Source organism: Dreissena polymorpha, chromosome 3 (assembly GCF_020536995.1).
Source record: "Dreissena polymorpha isolate Duluth1 chromosome 3, UMN_Dpol_1.0, whole genome shotgun sequence".
Classification (NCBI taxonomy): domain Eukaryota; kingdom Metazoa; phylum Mollusca; class Bivalvia; order Myida; family Dreissenidae; genus Dreissena; species Dreissena polymorpha.
In genome coordinates, this window is record NC_068357.1 from 110,931,908 (window position 1) to 110,950,038 (window position 18,131).

General features: G+C 33.2%; 3 long non-coding RNA genes across 3 annotated transcripts; all 3 read right to left on the bottom strand.

Annotated features, from left to right (window-relative positions):
* Window positions 1-7,383: 7,383 nt before the first annotated feature.
* On the bottom strand, window positions 7,384-8,657 carry LOC127871023 (uncharacterized). The gene is made up of 3 exons (XR_008045045.1): window positions 8,196-8,657; window positions 7,663-7,791; window positions 7,384-7,477 (listed from the first exon to the last, which is right to left on the bottom strand). It is a non-coding gene; the product is annotated as an uncharacterized LOC127871023 (long non-coding RNA).
* Window positions 8,658-10,403: 1,746 nt separating this feature from the next.
* LOC127871020 (uncharacterized) lies at window positions 10,404-11,460 on the bottom strand. Its single transcript, XR_008045042.1, has 4 exons — window positions 11,347-11,460; window positions 11,011-11,075; window positions 10,719-10,755; window positions 10,404-10,507 (listed from the first exon to the last, which is right to left on the bottom strand). It is a non-coding gene; the product is annotated as an uncharacterized LOC127871020 (long non-coding RNA).
* Window positions 11,461-14,258: 2,798 nt separating this feature from the next.
* Window positions 14,259-15,967, bottom strand: LOC127871022 (uncharacterized). Its single transcript, XR_008045044.1, has 3 exons — window positions 15,845-15,967; window positions 15,324-15,659; window positions 14,259-14,933 (listed from the first exon to the last, which is right to left on the bottom strand). It is a non-coding gene; the product is annotated as an uncharacterized LOC127871022 (long non-coding RNA).
* Window positions 15,968-18,131: the final 2,164 nt, after the last annotated feature.

Genomic DNA, 18,131 nt, shown 5'->3' on the forward strand with positions numbered 1-18,131 from the left:
TGGATACGGAGGTGGAATTGGTTACGCTGTTGCCTATCTCCTTCGTTACCTTTAAAAACAATCGCGTGGTGTTGGTGATGTTAAGAATCATCCTCGCTGAGCCATGTATGTGTCTTTATAACAACCATATGGCGATTTAGTACTATTACAAAGGCGAAGTTTGAATAAAATATAATAGCTTTTTGTTTTAATATGTAATAAAAAAGGGTCGTGCAATTAAAAGTGTACACAATTTACAAGATTACGCAATTGTACTCAATTAGACTGGTTTTTCTATTATTTTTCTTCTTTTAATATTGGTCCAAACAAGTATCTGTGTAAAACGAAACGAAAAACTTGAACCAAAAATCTTTAGGCTGCTACACTTATGAGACCGCCTCAGCCGAAGTGTAAATCTACTTGCACATTCACTACAAAGCTGATCCATTAAAATGAAAGAAGTTAAGTTTAGCATTAAGAAATAATGCTGACATCATAACAAGTAGGGAAAAGTTGCGTCCCTTGACAAGATTAATTTCCAATGGTACTTTTGGATACTATGATCAATCAAATCAAACATAAATAATCTTAAAATGAACACTTTTATTTTTTTCGACCCACTTACAGGTGTAAACTGTTTAGTTTGAGCTAAAAAATTGCTATTTGTTGCATTTACCAAAAACAAAAAACTAACCCGGGTATTGAAATGGCTAAACGTTATTAGAAATTATGTTTCTTTAAATAATAAATGTTAAACTACATAAAATTGTTTACGCGAATATTGTGGCCAATTATGGACCTTCGTGGGCCTTCTTCTTTGTGTTAATTACTTATTAATTATCATTTGTATCATCAAAAGGTTGAAATGTTGTCAAGTTGGATGCTTACAAGCTTTCAGTCCCAAACTTAATTAAAAAAACATCAGTGCATCCACATTATTAAATAGAGAATACTAGGTTAGCGTTGAATACGGAGAAGTTTATGTTGCGAGGCTTAGAACGCCGGAAGCGCGAGCCTTGGCGAGCGCTTTCGGTGTTCGAGCCGAGCAACATAAACTTCTCTGTATTCAACGCTAATCCTAGTATTCTATTTATCCCATTTGATTTTTTCTACGTGACATTTAACATGAATAGATCTAATAATCTTAACAATAATTTTAATTCAGTCATAAAAGCGCTTAAAATCTAACACATGTAACCATGCGTAGTGATATACATGTATTTGTTCTGGTACGCAAAATAGTCTTTAAAAAATTCACACACAAACTGTAAAACAAGTAAAAATATCACCATATGCCTCGATTCAATTTTACGCAGTACGCGAATTTTAACACATTACGACCGCGAAAAGAAGATTTTACTTTACTATAATTCATTTTATTTTCGAAAGAAAATGATCAAAATCCAATATGGCGGCGATTGCTCCTGACAAAATGCTTTCGATGTCAACATACATGTACACCATCGACGACCTAGTTCTGGCTACCATAACTTTAAATGTCGCTTTTTATGATTTTTGACTGGCGCGACTTTGTACAGGTCTGTCAATACTACAGTTTTTAAGGACGCGCAGAACGTGTTTTTATATAATGTTATGGGTTTGCCGTGTGTGATCCGATGCATCAATGGCGCCCATGTTAAAATCATTTCCCCGAGAACAGGGAACGACAAAAGTACAAACAAAAATCAAAACACGTAAGAATCTTACCTTTAATTATCCTTTAAAATCCATCTAATAATCCATTTAACTCAATAATTGACGATTTTGCATCTAGGGTCTTTAATAATTATTTTAGCATAGTTAAATAAAGACCCTTATGCCATTCTATCACTTTATTCAAATGAGTTTATTAACTCAATAAACTTTCTTCTTCGTCACACGCTACGTCATGTAGTCTACATTACTGCGAAGCGGAGCAGTTTATCTAATAATAGCCGTTGGTAAACTCGGTTGCATTTGCAGATTTCTGCATACAAACATAATTATGTTTAAACTTGCACAATATTTTATTTATCTATGGTAAATGCCCTTTTTGTACGAGAAAATAATTTAATATATAAATACACAAAGAATGGAAAACATTCCAGTACACAACAGATAAATGAGTAAAAAATACCCGTGTACAAAATGGGACGTTCCCAATTCCAGTGTGGTGCTATTTTTACCATCTTATACTTTACACAGCTCTATGCCTAACGTGAATTAAATAGGAAAGAAAACAAAGCAGATTATTCATGAATTGTGCGATATGTGTATGGCTTGTTGCACATTCTTAATTTTTAAGTTAAATGTCAAAAGTATATGCATTGGTTATAAACTATGCACATTACACGAAATAAGGAAAATGTGATCAATTGACAATTCAGATATGTCGACATACAGTACATGTAGAAAACATGTGAAATAAGTCGCGTTTATAATAAATCGTAAAAAAATGGTGAAAATGACGCAATAAGTATGTCATTTTATGACGCCATCAATCAGCTGATTCATTATACGGATGGCGAAAAATTATGTCATATGACTAGATTTAAAGGTTAAAGGTCGTATAATTTTGAAGCTTAAGTTTTGTCGACTTTGTTTCTTATGAAAAATCATTCAGTGGTAAAGTAAATATAAATAAAAAATAACAAAACAAATATCGTGTAATTTTGTATTTTATTTCAACATTTCTTTTGGTGAATATGTCATATATATTTTTTTCTGCAAAATATGCACATTTTCTTCCAATGGGTGACCTTAAAATTCGATCAATGAACCAAACAATATCGACCTAATTTTAGCGCATATCGCATGACGTCATTTGAAAAGTAGTCCGTGCACGCGACAGGTATATTCCACAGTGTTGAATACAAGCAAGTATATTCCACAACGTGTTATACCGTCAATGTCGCGGTGAAAATGGGATAAATACCATCCACCGATTTGTCAACTAAAACCATATTGTCAATGTAAATGTTATTTATGTCATAGGAATTATCATAAAACAGATGAATGATATCGATGAGAAACAACCGCTTGATTAAACCCTTCTAACAAACATGTATACGCATAAATAAGAGAACTTTGCACGATATCAAACCTCAATAACTAAGTCTTCATTTAAATATATGCACTTCTTCTTTTTTCCAGGTTTATTGTCAAAGAAATTCACCTAGTTTATTTTCTAGTAAGCCTCTCCGTGAACTTCGTTCATGTGCGTTTTTCTCGTGTCCTACTTCACGAAGCCCACATTATATTTTATCAACATGCGGGCTTTATAATTGTGAAATACATGTATTAAGAAACTGTAACAATACTTTTCTCTTTCTAACTACATATTGATAATGTGTTTGTGTTGAAAAACATTGTTATATTGTAAAACCTTTTATTTACAAAGATTGAATTTATTACGGAACAGATGTTGTTATACATGCAATATAAGTAACACAAATATTATGATAAAAGCAAAACAAATAAAATAATAATACAAGTTAATAAATAAAAACATGTTTACTTGTGATAATCTATACGTTTGTAATTGTGTTTCTAAGTTTCATTAATGTTTGCACATGTCCATTATGATCAAGTGGCAGAGGGCAAACAAGCAATGTTTGAATAAATCATAGTACGCAAAAGAAGTTCAGCAGAACTCACGACATGAAAATAATGATTAATAATCGAACTAAATATGACACATTAACAAGCTTACATACGAAGCAAAAACACTTGATATACTACATATAAAACTATTATTTTTAATATTATATTGATAAATGGTATGAATTAAAATAAATATGCTTTAGTAATTTATCACATGCAACTATTCAGTAATTATTTGGTCACATCATTTAATATGTAAATGTGTGTTCAACTTCTTTTATACATAAGACACTCACTACAATTATAAAATCTGTGATCAACACCTCGGGTCGATCAATGCAAAGCAAAAGGTGTTCTTACAGATTTAAGCCTGGCTGAAATTTAAATTTACTCCAGAATTATTCAGAAAACAAATGAGCGTGTTGAACGATCTCAATCGCATGTGCTCATGCAAACAGATAACGAAAATATAAAAAACAAAATATGAAGCGAGAATTGAAGAGTTTTTTTAGGTTATTATAATTCAAATAAATATGGTCCATCTATAAAAGATATTACACTACAAAGCTAGCGATATATGTACATAAAATAATCAAATAAACTTGGTGAAATTAAGATTGTTAATATTTGTCACCCGCATGACAAAGACTAGCTCGACTCTTACCGACTCTGAAGACTAGCACACACCAACATGTTGTAGTATTTGAACAGGTGCAAATAAATACATAACATAATATTGAACATATAAACCTTCCTGCGCCGATCTCATAAATCTTTCTAATTGTTAGAATTCGTGTGAGCATGTCATACAAAATTGTTGTTTTACTTGGCTACGCATAAACGATTCAAATATACTATGCAATGTCCTTTCAGACTAAGATCATACGACATTCACATGCGTAACCAATCTTTAAGTATACTAATAATGAACATCCCGAAACATTATGATGACATATAATTTCTTTTTATTATCCTTATTTTTTTAATTTAAGGCAAGTGACGATTAGCCTATGTAGCATAGGAAGAAACTTTCAACACGACAGTAATTGTTAAACTGATTATTTAAAGTGACGTTTCTGCCTTGGAACCGAAAAGCAATGGTTTTGTATCCCTGTTAAAAAGAACGTAAAGTCTCTCATTAAGCCCATATTAATCAGAAAGCTTAATTTTGTTAAATATTAACATCTTAGCATCGCGATTCAAATTAAACAAAACAATTCAAGAGCATATTAATCCAATACAAGTATACAATGTTAGGAGATCTAATGAATTGATGTTCTCAACGATATCGTAATGTTTATTTTTAGATCCAGTAGCTGAATTCATTATATTAATTTTAGATCTCTGCAACGAATGTTGAGTAGGTGTTAGAACTCCTGGTGTAGTCCAGGACACAGTCATGGCAAAACTGGAACTGCTCCTGTGGAATTAAATATACACACGAGTAAACATCGCCAGTATCATCTGATACAAGCAAGCAAAATGTTAGTATATAGAGAATAATAGGTTATTGTTGCATACTTATAAGTTTATTAAGCAAGTCTCAAAAATCTTAACTGCGAGTGATTCATGTTTTCTTGCTGAGCTTAACACATTTGTTACACATTTGCATTAAACGCTTTCCAGGTATTATATTGTTAACCATCGTTTTTGAAAAATGTCCTTCATTATTTGAAAATAAAAGACAGAGACAAACGATACACATTCGTTGAGCGCAAGTAATAAACTGTATGGTGTCATTGCTCTGCGCTTTGAAGTTTCATCCCGAATATGTTGAAATAAAGTTTAATTTATTCAATGAGGCTTCTTTTAACATCTTAATACGTGTTTCTTTTAGGAATCACGACAAATGTTTAAATATATAAATGGGTCAAGCAAATGATGTTGGGATGAAAACTGGTCAATACTCTTTGACAGAAGACTCAATTTGATCATTCTTTTAAAAGATCCCATTGTTTTTCAAGTTACTATATTATCCATCAAGATCTAATGTGATAACTCTCTTGCCGATTCCGATTGTAATAATTTAACTTCGCATACGTACTAAATGACCGCGTCAATATCTTTAAAGATTGAATAAGAGTTACTCGTATTAATTGTGGGACGACCAATATAATTTCTCTAAAGTTTATTTTAACACTCACGCTATTTTTCTAACAAGTCGAATGACCTAATAATTTAACCAGCAAACCAATCTACGTACTGAATTAGGAATGGCACGTTTCCATCTTGACCTCACTTTCCTGACAGCGTTTACAATGCTAACTTCATGTTCCACCTCCATCGCTTGTAGCAGGGAGGCATTTCAGTTATTTGATACATGAATTGCAAGATGACACAATGGCATTGTTTGTTTTGATGTAGAGCATATTGTGTTCGGCTTGCTACCGGCATACTCAGGATTTGATTATCACACACGGATGTTAATATCTTTCAAGTGTTTACGACTACAATATACAATAAATATACGTGTAATGTGTATTGGATATAACAAGCAAAAACATATTTATGCTAAGAAATAAGAACACATCACACAACGTACAGGCAATGTAGAAGTACAGGTCTATCAGCATTCGTACTGGCTGTAACAATATCTACTTTTGCAATCAATCGACGGAAGTCAGACGGCAAATTTGGAAGGTTTTGATCCTTGTTCCAATCAGTGAATTCCAGGTTCGATAGACACAGCTCCTAGTATCACACAAATGCAATACCAGTTTATTGTTTAGTATTGCGTTATTATTGTATTATTATTAAGATCGGTTGATGTGATCTACTTAACGACTTTAAATACATTTTCTCAAAGCTGTTAAACATATACAACAAAGAATGCACTATTGGTTCATGCTTTGAATTCTATGGAAGAGACTATTTATTATTACATCAGATTAACAACTGTGTTGAATATATGCACAAGCGGTAATATAATTTATACGAATTTGAAAAACAAATTAATAAAACAGAAACCTTTCCATGGTAATCAATTGTTAATTTTCGTTTGAAACGGTACGCATTAGCGTCTGGCTTCAAACAACGGACGTTGAACATCCCCTTTTTTAACACTTTGTTGCCTGGGGGAACATACACACCGACATCCTGTTGGAGTTGGGTAATGCAAAAGTCGTACGATTGTAATGGTGCAGACAGGTATACTTTACATCTAATTTATCAATTTAACGTTTAGGATGATTTTATTTAGAAAAAAGGTTAATGAATATATGCAGCAACTTGTAAGTATTCATACAACCGTGAAATATTGCATGATGCTTAGTGGCGAAAACATTACGAGATTTTTTTTAAGTGTAAATAAGTATCCGACTACTAGAAGTTTTACTCACGTTTTCAGTTGCCGATGTTGATTCAAAATTGAAAATGCAGGCAAAATCCGTCTAGACAACTAACGCCAAAAAGTCGGCGACTGTGTTAGGAAGAGGTGACTGGGCAAGGATGTATTTATTCTTGGCCAGAAAGCTCTATGATACACAAAAACATGACCTAGCATCAATATTTATTCAATTAAAAAGAGTTACATTTAATCAAACATTTTCACGCAAATTTTAGGTCATTGTAATAATATGCAACAAATAGTTAAGCATTTATTTTTCTACATACGTTCACATATACTGCATTGATATAGTCTGGTGTACCTGGTTTCTGGTTCAGGTAGATTCTTGGTCGATGAACATAATCTATTTAAGTGTTTTAACGCTTTAACACAAGAATAAGTTTGATTTGAACCGAACCCGCATGTACAAACAGTTTAAAGTGTATGTATGTATCAAAACGATTAAAAAAACAAGTGAAGATTATAACCTGGAATATCGGACCCTTTTCTGTTTTTGTCCGTGAAGTATGTGTTTCTTTCCACTGCCTCGGAATCCTCCAATGGCACATGCGTTTTCGTCTCTTGCAATTTCTACAAGACATAATGTTTTTTTGTTTTTTTTTAAACCATACGAAATTGATTGACCATTTTCATATATCATATGATTTTACTTTACTTAACAAATGAACGCGTACAAAGCATTTGTGTTACTTTATATATGTTTATGCATATACTATGTTTGATATTATAAAGGTTATCCAATGCAGATTTCGTACGTGAAATATGTTTTTTATTTGTTCCCTGGAAATAGTGTTCATATATGACTGGAACTTTTCACCGGCCACATGTTTGCAGTTGAACGTTAGAGAGTGGACCACGGCGTGGTGAATATACTCGAATTGTCCCTAAACATACAAGTATATAAGCTATTAGACAATTGCCTATGACATGTTTGAAAGTGATGACAGTCTAGTTATTGTGTAGTTTAACGCATGCGTCTAATTCCATGCATTCATGCCTTTTCAATTTTGGGATAATACTCTTGTGAAATTAGCAATCAAATTATATAAATCTTTCTTAGATGTCATTTTACAATATCGAAGTAACACAGATGTACCAAAATTAAACAAATATTATATACAAAAAAGTAAAGTCGGATGCTTTGTATTTGATGAGAATAGACAAACGACAGCTGTGTTCCTACCCAAATTATAATATCGGTGTACTGTTTAAATAATTCAGCGAAGCAACTAGGCATTAGTAGCAAACATTTACTGCAAATAATATGCAAAAGGTGTTAGCACTTTACCGCAGTCTGGACCATGTTGGGTCTGTTCTGTCTCATGTTGAGCAAACATCCTTCTATATCTACTGTCCCTTCTGACTCTCCCTCCTTTGTGACAGTGTCTATAGCAATGTAAGTACCGGTCCGACCTACGCCTGCACTGTACGCAAGAACTTTCCGATATCATATTTAAGCTCTCGGAAGAGGTTTTTCAATTCAGTATACACTTTGTACACATATTAATGACTAGATTTTCTTAACTTTGTCCGAAAAATTCGTATCAAAGCTTTACATGTCCACTGTCCTCAATCATTCATCTTAACATTTCTCCATCCCACATGTCTCACGTGTGTAGATTTTGCATTTACCTGCAGTGCAAGATGGTAGGTCCTCTTAGAACTTCTGGAGCATGTAAGATTTTATCTCAGAACTCAATGATCGACGTGACGTCATCTGGAACGTCTTTATTCGGCTACGCTGTGAAATGTACGTGATGCAGAATTCTCTCTTCAATGGCCTGTACAGAAAAGTACACATGATGGAAAACTCTTTACAAAAAGCCACGATACTATACCAAAATAACATATTCAAGCAGCACTTTGTCAATTAGGAGAAAATAAAAAATAGACTTTATAGATGTGATCGTGATATATTGCGAATAACAGATTACTGTCCCATCGTTTTGTAATATATCAGGCGAGGCTTAAAATAATATAACGGCGAGGCTTTCCGAGCCGTTATTTTATTCGTGCCGAGCCTGATATATTACAAAATGATGGGACAGTAACCTGTTTTTCTGTTTATCATACCACATTGTCCTAAAAATCTGCGAAGAAATCCATTTCTTTATATTTAAAATGTACGGATCACCGCTGATTTTGCTGATCCGGCTTTTACACGTTGACATACATGTAGAAACGGCGTTCGAAAAGACAACCCGAATAATAGCTTATTTTAAACATCGTATATAGAGAAAAAAAGTTGTTTTCACTACGAATGGGAAGAGTACAGCCGCTTTAATTATAAACGTCTTGAATTGGAGATCAGGAATGGACTGCAGCGACAAATTTAATCGAACAACAAATTTCACCGAATAGTTCTGAGACGCCATTTTGGAGATGTGTATTGAAATTGACATTCTGATGATGGTGTCAATAATGACATAAGTGTGTTAAATCGTTTGTTTAATAGTTCAGGATTAGCATACAGGCATCATTTGTCTTGACTTTATGTGCAACACTTGCGAGTGCAATGACTATATCGATATTTAAGATTTATTGCCCAATTGATGACGTCTTTAACTTCTGCAGTGCGGGCTGTTGTAATTTTAAAAAAATAAACGTTTTTGTTACTTTGTGACTTTAAACTAGAATGAAATATGTACGTTCTTGGTATCAAATTGTTTGTTTTGTTGAACCTGACTCATGTTTATAGAAATTGTTGACTTAATTGCCAATTCCACGTAACTCGATATTAGAACTTCCTGTTGACCATGATATAGAAAAATATATCAGACAACGTTATTTCAGGCAGATATCAATTCGATAGTATGATAAAAATATTTTATTACTTTGTATTATGAAATCCCTTTTAAACTACAGAACAATTAAAAACCACACACAATAAACACAAAACGATTATCAAAGCTTGGGTCACAGCATTGGAACTGCCAATACTCTAACCTCACATTTTGCACGACAGTAATCACAAAACACACACTTGATAAACGCTTTATAAAACAATAATGCAATATTCCAGATGTTGAGCATCGATATGTTGGTAGCTACTTTACATAAATGTGTGTCCACATACGGCGTATACCTTCATGACCGTAAATGTCCGTCTCGTAAACTCAGCATAGTGATTTTCGCATTGACAAACAAACGGATGTCACCACATACTTGACTAACACTGGCAATAGGCCAATATTGCTCGCATTTGACCGTCTGCAAAATAACAAATGATTTTAGAATTTTATTTCAAATACAGGAGAACAATTATTCACAGACGTATATGGTGGACCATATTTATACATACATATCATTTGTATAGGATAACTATTGCTGCCATACGTCAAGATGCTTATTTCACAAATACGATTATAATAAGAAAACGTTGACGTATAGAAATAATTGTTTTACCCATGTTTTTTTTCAAACTATGAAAACATTAATAGGAGTATTGATAGCATTTAATCTAGACAAACATTGTTTAAGTAACAAACGTATGTACCCTTTTTTCCACTAGATTTGTTACCATAACGATTTTCTCTACTTTTTGTTGCCAAACCATTCTCCAGAAAGCACTTAAGTCACCAAGTTGCGTAGACATCGGACCTTAAAATATATCATTTGTTAATGAGCTACCGAATGTGTTAGTGGCCTTGTTTATATATCGAAAGTCATTTGCACAATCATAATCGCTAAGAAGCAGTTTGCAAAATACTCAATTTTTAGAAAATGTTCAACAACAAGATTGCATTCGCATTTGTTATGCTATTGCAACTTAGCAAAAAATATATATTTAAAGGTGTTTATGAATACATACCTAATGCAGCAATGTATTCGTGTCGTTTTTTGTAACCCTATAAACAATAGTGATACGGAACAATAATTGTGAGGCTTATTAAGATTAAACCTATTTATATTTAAGTTCGATTGTATTTAAATGCTCAAGCTTTTCGACAAAGGCTTATTAAGACATTCACGAGTTTGTTTCCATATATAGTTTATTACCGTAAATATTAAAATGCTATCACTGTTGCATAACATATAATATTTGCAATATATGTATATTTACTTAAAAGCAAGACTTAGTTAAGTAACAAATCAGATCTCACGTCGATGAAGCTGGCGTTGATGTAGTCCGTGTCCCCACCAAAAACTTTTACTCTGTAATCATCATCTGCGAGAAGAGTACAATTTATGAGTGATGTAGAATGTTTTTTGACATGAAGAGAGACCTTTTCACTCATCAAATTATTATCTCAAAATAACAAACCTCCAGAAACAGAATCCGATACAACAAAGCAACATGATAACAACGTGTTAAGGAGCGATACAATACAGCCAAATTAATGGTAATTTCATGTCGATTCATTATTATATTTTACTCTTCCGAATCAAACGGTGATGTGAACGCTTAATTGGTTTTGTTTTAAAACTGAACTACGTACATGGGTAGATGCCTTTGTATCTGTTTTTGGTGATGTTTGGCGTCGTCTGTGATACTTGGTAGTGTTTCAGCAGACCATACGAAAGTTTCTGGAACAGACTTGAACTTCATTATCGATGAACTAAACAAGCAAGAGGGGTATGGGTATTTTAGTGTGACTTTAAAGCTTAAATGAGAAAAGCAGACACATACATTCTATTCTCTGTTTGAAATTAATTATAGTTTGCCATTTAACACGTTAAATGCCCCCAATTTCTTCACTGGGCGGCACATACTCTAAGTAAATAGCTGAATCTTTATATATTGTATCGTCTTCCATCGCCTTTTACACATCTCCAAAAACGACGTTTCGATTAACTGCTGGACATCCGGTGACGCGCGTTAGCGTCGTTTCAACTGAAGTCTCATCATCAAATGTTTCGTACTGTTCATTGTCCGAAGGCTTTGATATAAGTTGTGTTATACCATCATTTTTCAATTCTCTTGCTGAATACAATCCTTTCGTTAGATCAGTTTCGTCCTCAAAGCAAACCTCGTCAGAAATCACAGCTGAAATTTGTAACATTATATTTCATTTTTTATTTACAATCAAAATATATGTTCTATTATATACTTACATTTACTAAAAACTAAGTCTATACTTTTCATGATAGATTACAGAGAGAGAGAAAACAAACAGTTAGAATTTATGTATTGTGTGTCTGTCTGTTGGTTTCACCATGTGATAAGTTGAAAGTTATACACAAATGTATTAAGTGGTACAGCATTATAAAATATTAGCCATCGTACCCGTTTGAAGTGCGCACGCTTCTAGTTCTTTCATCCTTATAACAACTATGTCCTTCCTCTTGCTGTTTAATAAAGCATTACGTTCAGCTAAGGCATTGACGATTTCTTTTCTCGTGGGTGTTTCATTGTGCAATTATCTGTTCTGTAACTGAATTTTCTTTAAATAATCAGCAAAAGTACCTCGTCCTTTTAATACATCAAGTATTTGACAATCTTTAGGAAGAGACAGATGGTCTGGCCTCCATAGCGTTGTCTCTGTCATCGGCTCTTTGTGTTCAAAAATCACAACGTCAGTATATTTGATTTTTCTTGGCGAACGTTGAAGAGCTTTGAATAAAATTTAAAATCCATAGCGTAAAATAAACGATGAAACATATGCTATGACTTATTACGCCATAATTACGACTGACGTGCGTACCTGTAAAACACAGTACATTATTCGTAGTGATCTTTTAGACCAATGCTAAAATAAAATAAGTGAACGCTTGTTTTAATATATATTGCAAACAATTTATTATTTTTTAATTTGAATTAATGGTTATATATGTTGAGATACAACACCGTATTGTCCGTTGATCTACACCCTTAAAATCAAATATACCTTAAAATCAAATATACGTTCTGCTTGCCTTAAACTTTATTCTCAAAGCTTATGCGCACATAAGTAACAGCCAATTGTCTCTACAGGACAAAACGTAATATGATGTTTAGTTATCAACATTTGGTCTTTTTTAACAATTGCAAGGGGATGTTTATAGCATCGACACTGCATATATTATGTTTGGCTGGCATCTTCTAATGTGTCCGTCTCTGTGTCTTGCTAACCGAAACAACTTGTTCAAAAGACTCAATCAAAAAGATCCCTTATACGAGTACAAAAGAGTCATGATGTCTAGAAAAAGCACTAGTTAAGCGACACATATTACTGAGCATTTAGTCCGTGCATCCTCAATAAGATTTTGTTTATGATAACCGAAGTAAAGATAATTATAATATTCCACTTCACTACATATTTCATGAAAGTTAGCAAGAAGAAGTGTTAACATGTGTTATTATTTTAAATAATGGTAGCCGCAAATGTAAACGTCATTTCCATAACACCATTTTAAAAACTGTGTACGAGAACAATCATACACCGCACATTTACCTATGCATATCAACATCTTAATCCTCTTTAGACATGTACATTCAGCATTCAGACACAACTGCTAGTTATTGTCAAATCATTCTAGTCAGATTATAATAATTATTAATATAAATAATTTAGCATAGGTCAGTTTGTCCAACTACAATATTGCGACACGCCCATATCTTACCGGGTGGTCGCGGTGGTACCTGCTCTGAAGTACCTTCTATTTTCAGAGATTCATCCATTTGTACTTTATCTGCTTCTGAAGAACACAAATATACAAACAATTACTTGAGAGTGAACAATCGATTTTAATTGCATGTGTAAATTATACACTCATGGTTATAATTATACCACCCCAAATAAGAGGGTTTATATCGAATAAGAATGTCAGAAAATGAACCGAATCTTATTTGAGAAAAACATTTGTATGGCCATTAACACAAAGAGTTATGTACATTTCATCATTATACTAAAAATTGGTGCTAAAATCGATTCATGCTTTGTAAATTTATCTTATTTCGACTCTTTGGTCTGCAAGCAGCAATAAATACTCACGGGACCGTTGCAGGGCGAAGGGCGGGACTGACTGGCAGTGTGCAGTAGCATCTAATTTTGAATGCTCGTGCATTTGCACACCTGTTGGATCTGTAGAAAATATACAGTCATACAGATATTATCTGAACGTAAAAAATGATAACAATGCGATTCATATTCATCTTACAAATGCGTTTCTTTGTTTTGTAATACAGGTGTGATGAAATGTCATAAAATATGGTTCTACTACGGGATCCTGCATTTCCAATACTTGCCATGTGCCCTGAGGGCTATGCTTGTGAACCGTGTGGTTCGCATTCTAGCCGAGTTCTAGCATGAGCATTGCCAACCGTTTGATTATTTCAAATTTGAATATCTTACTCTTAATAAAGATGAAAACATGCATTAACGTATACGCTTATTTGTTTTAATTAAATGTCAGTTACTTTTCCCTTCTAAATGATCTCCATTGGTACTCGATGTGCACTCTGCAGATATTGTATGCGAGTTGTTATTAAGACTTCGCATTAACTCCGAATTAAGCGCCTGAAGCGGCAAGACGTCGGGGCTACAATCATCATTAAAGTGATCTGTGCCAACCTCCGCCAATAAAATGATGTCACCATCACCACGGGAAACTAAACTGTCGTAAAACTCCACCCATGGATACAACATGTTATTAAATATCATGGCCTTTGACTTTGCACACTGTTGTTGGTTTGAAGTGTCCACATACAGATCATCATACAATTCCTTATTGTATTAAACACTTATTGAGTCTAATCCACTGTCTGAACAACCAGATTCAGAGACAATCTCTTTTCGGTGAGTCACTTCTGACACAATATCTAAGGAGCTAAATGTTGCATTTGAACCGTCATCGTCATCACTAATATCGCTTAAAGCCTGCCCTATAATATGATTGAGGTCACCGTCTTCATCGTCATGTTTTTCTTCATTATAAGTCAGACTTCTTGCGTCTCTGTGTTCTTCATTTTTACTGTTATTTGCTTCTGATTCGATTTTATCTTCTTTTTCAAAAGTTTTACCTCTGTGCTTATTGAAAGGAATTTCATTATGTATTATCTTGTTTCGAGCAAAAACTTTTTCTACGTTTGTTTTATCGTCGCCGTCTGTAACATTAGAAACATAAATGTAACCGACGAAATTCAAATTAGTACTGAAACGAAAATGAATAAATAGAATTTAAACTAGTCTACAAACGTATTTTATAGCTACAAGCGTTCAAGCAACAGGTGAAATTCACTTACAGTGACAACATTTTCCGAAGGTTTTATTAACACAGAGAGCGTGTTTCACGTATATATACATTTTCTTTTTCACAGTGCAATTGATTATCTTTCACCTGTCATTATTTTGTGATATTTGATAGTATGTTTTTGACTTAAATGCATACATTTAGTCAATAAGGGAATATAAAGTGTTTATAAGTACGTGTTTGATTTTAAAAACCGACCAGGAATTATCAAAATATAAGGTGACTTGATTTTTTATTTACTAACCGTTTAGAATGTGTGGTATATTGAGCATGGCCACAGCTTCTTCGTGAACACCGGTATTGACAAGAGCCTGAACAAAGTGGTCATACCAGAGTGCATGGGAGTTGGGTAGACATTCCAGTAAGTGGTCTGTGCGTGCCAATCTACCAAAATGTTTTCTGTCTTTTATGCGCAGTACTGCTCGACTGTCCAAAATACCCACATCATATAGATAATCTAAAAGCTGTTATGGTTGAATCAAAGTCCGAAGGAAAGGTGAAAGTGTCTTCATGTAAAAGATCTGATAAGCGCCGTTTGTAGGTAAAGGGCCTGTCAATAGCTCTGCCACGTTCCCATATCCTTATTAAAAAGCACTTTGTTTTTTATGATATTCACTGTTATATTGAAGGAACAATGATATATTTAAGTCCTCATAGTTCTCATCTTAAGACATGTTGAGTATGTTTTCAAACAAGTTAAACCATTTATAGGAAGACTTTGTCAACTCATCAGTTTAACACAACTATATCGAAAGTGCTAAATACCTGATTTTTGTTAAGAAACACAAAAGCCAATCCAAAACGAAACTTTTCTGGTTTCTTGAAGTTCATTTAATATCATGGCCATAGCAGCTTGTGGATCCCGATCCGCAATCGCAGATAATTTTGGTGAGCATTCTAATAAACAATTGTTCAATTAAACAACGAAGATTATGTATATATTGAACAATAACTGTTATTATCAAAATGTAATTGCCTAAAAGTTGCACATCATTACATAATATAATACCTATCTCAAGAGAAGAAGTTAAACAAACAAAGAATTAGTAAATTAACCATACAAACATTTCACGTGTATGCAAAAGAACTTTCGCAATGGCTCATGAGTGAAACAAAGTATATATCTGCGAGGGCTTATATTTTAAAAACGTTTATTAAATATACACAAACATTGATGTGTTTATATTTAAGTATTATATACTTTAAGTACCTAAAACGTCCGTTCTGCGAGAATTGATCCAACAGGTACGGTATGTAAAAGGCAAGGTCTCAAGATCGTAGCATTTTCCTCGAATTTACTGATTCTGCTTTCGTCTTCCTTGTTGAAGGATGTTTCAATCCCTCTCATTTTTAAATGTGCCGAAGCGATATTATAATGTATCGTATTGTATGACCGTTTACTGCAGAAGAACTGTATTTCAATACAACATGGCAAACCTTTAAATAGTGTTTAAAAAAGATTTTAATGAACGCATTCTAGTATGTCATATCAACCAAAATACTCGTCGCAGAATCTTAGTTAAAGCCACACACATTGCCTCTGACTTTGAAATGAAATACATGTTAATTAATACATATAGATGCAATTTTTTTAAAGTGTGCAAAATTGTCATTAAATCTATTGCCTTGTTAGCAAGTAACGGTACCGCTTTTAAAACCGCAATTAGGATTTCTATACGTTTACGTCCATTCATTTCGACAAACGCGATTATTTTTTTAAGTTTTAAAGCGCAAAAAAGACGAATTTCTACCTTGTAACCAGAAGATCAATTCTAATTGGAATAGTTAAAATTAAATATATAGCCTAGTTAGCAAGTATTTTTTTATTTTTCAAACGTTATCGCTTTTAAACCCGAAAGTAGGATTTCTAGACGTATACGTCCATTTCCACAAACGCGATTATTTTTAAGTTTTAAAGCGCAAAATAGACGGATTTTCTTCCAGATATATTCTAATTGGCATAGATAAAATATGTTTCTTATTTATACTTAAATTTACTATGCCAAATAAGGTGTATTGCTTTAATAACGTGTAGTTCATTTATGTTATGGTCTCCTATACCTTTTAAATACCGTCTCATTTTAATGATTCTTTTATTACGTTTTTTTTTATTACCAGTTTCTATTTACTTTGGTCGCTTTGTTGGCCGACTTGCTTAGATCGAGAGAAGGCTCGTAAATATTCACTTTTTAATGGTAGTGTACGTGCCCTGTTTACAACACAATCTTTTTTATGTTTGTAAAGACGGATTATTATATATTTTGTTAAATATATTCTATTTTGATTATTTTTCACGTGTTCATTTTTAATTGTTAGTCCGTTATTCGAATGACAAACATACCGGTGTATATATTTGTTTGAGGGGGCATTTTCACGTTTTCCTAAATTTACAAATAGAAAAAATGTTTCAGATTCGCAAATTTTCGGTGTAGTTATGTTATTTGTGAGGAAAAACTAATACTAAACATTAACCATGCTCTAAAATATACATTATATGCATCCTTGACGATTTAAAAACCTGAAAATTATAAAGCGTTGCAATTCTAAATGATTTAGTAATTTGGAGATTTCTGTTGTTGTTGTTCTATTTTGTGATACTACGAGGATTGCTGATATAAAGTATAAAATACATCACTTTTTGTATGAGCATGGATGGCAGAGTGGTCTAAGCGATAGACTTTTACTCCATGTGGTTCGAGCCTAGTTTAGGGTTTCTTTTTTTCTTTATTTCGTTTTATTCTTGTTTTTTGTTTTATTGGAGCTTTTTAAATCCAATGTTTACATTTATCAATCAATCAAAAGCATTTGATGACAAACTTAAATACATACCAAACCCTGTGAAATGGCCCCTTAAGTTCAAGTCATATAAAGAAGTGAAACTCTAGCTGCTGGAGCAGTATTGAATTCTCATTAAAAACAATTAGTTGGTCCTTTATTTAAGGCAAGTGACCGATTGCCCAAACAGTACAAAACAGCACAATACAGCACAATACAAACCAGCATAAACACAAAATATGAATAAAGCTGGGGTCACCGCCTTGGAACGATCAAC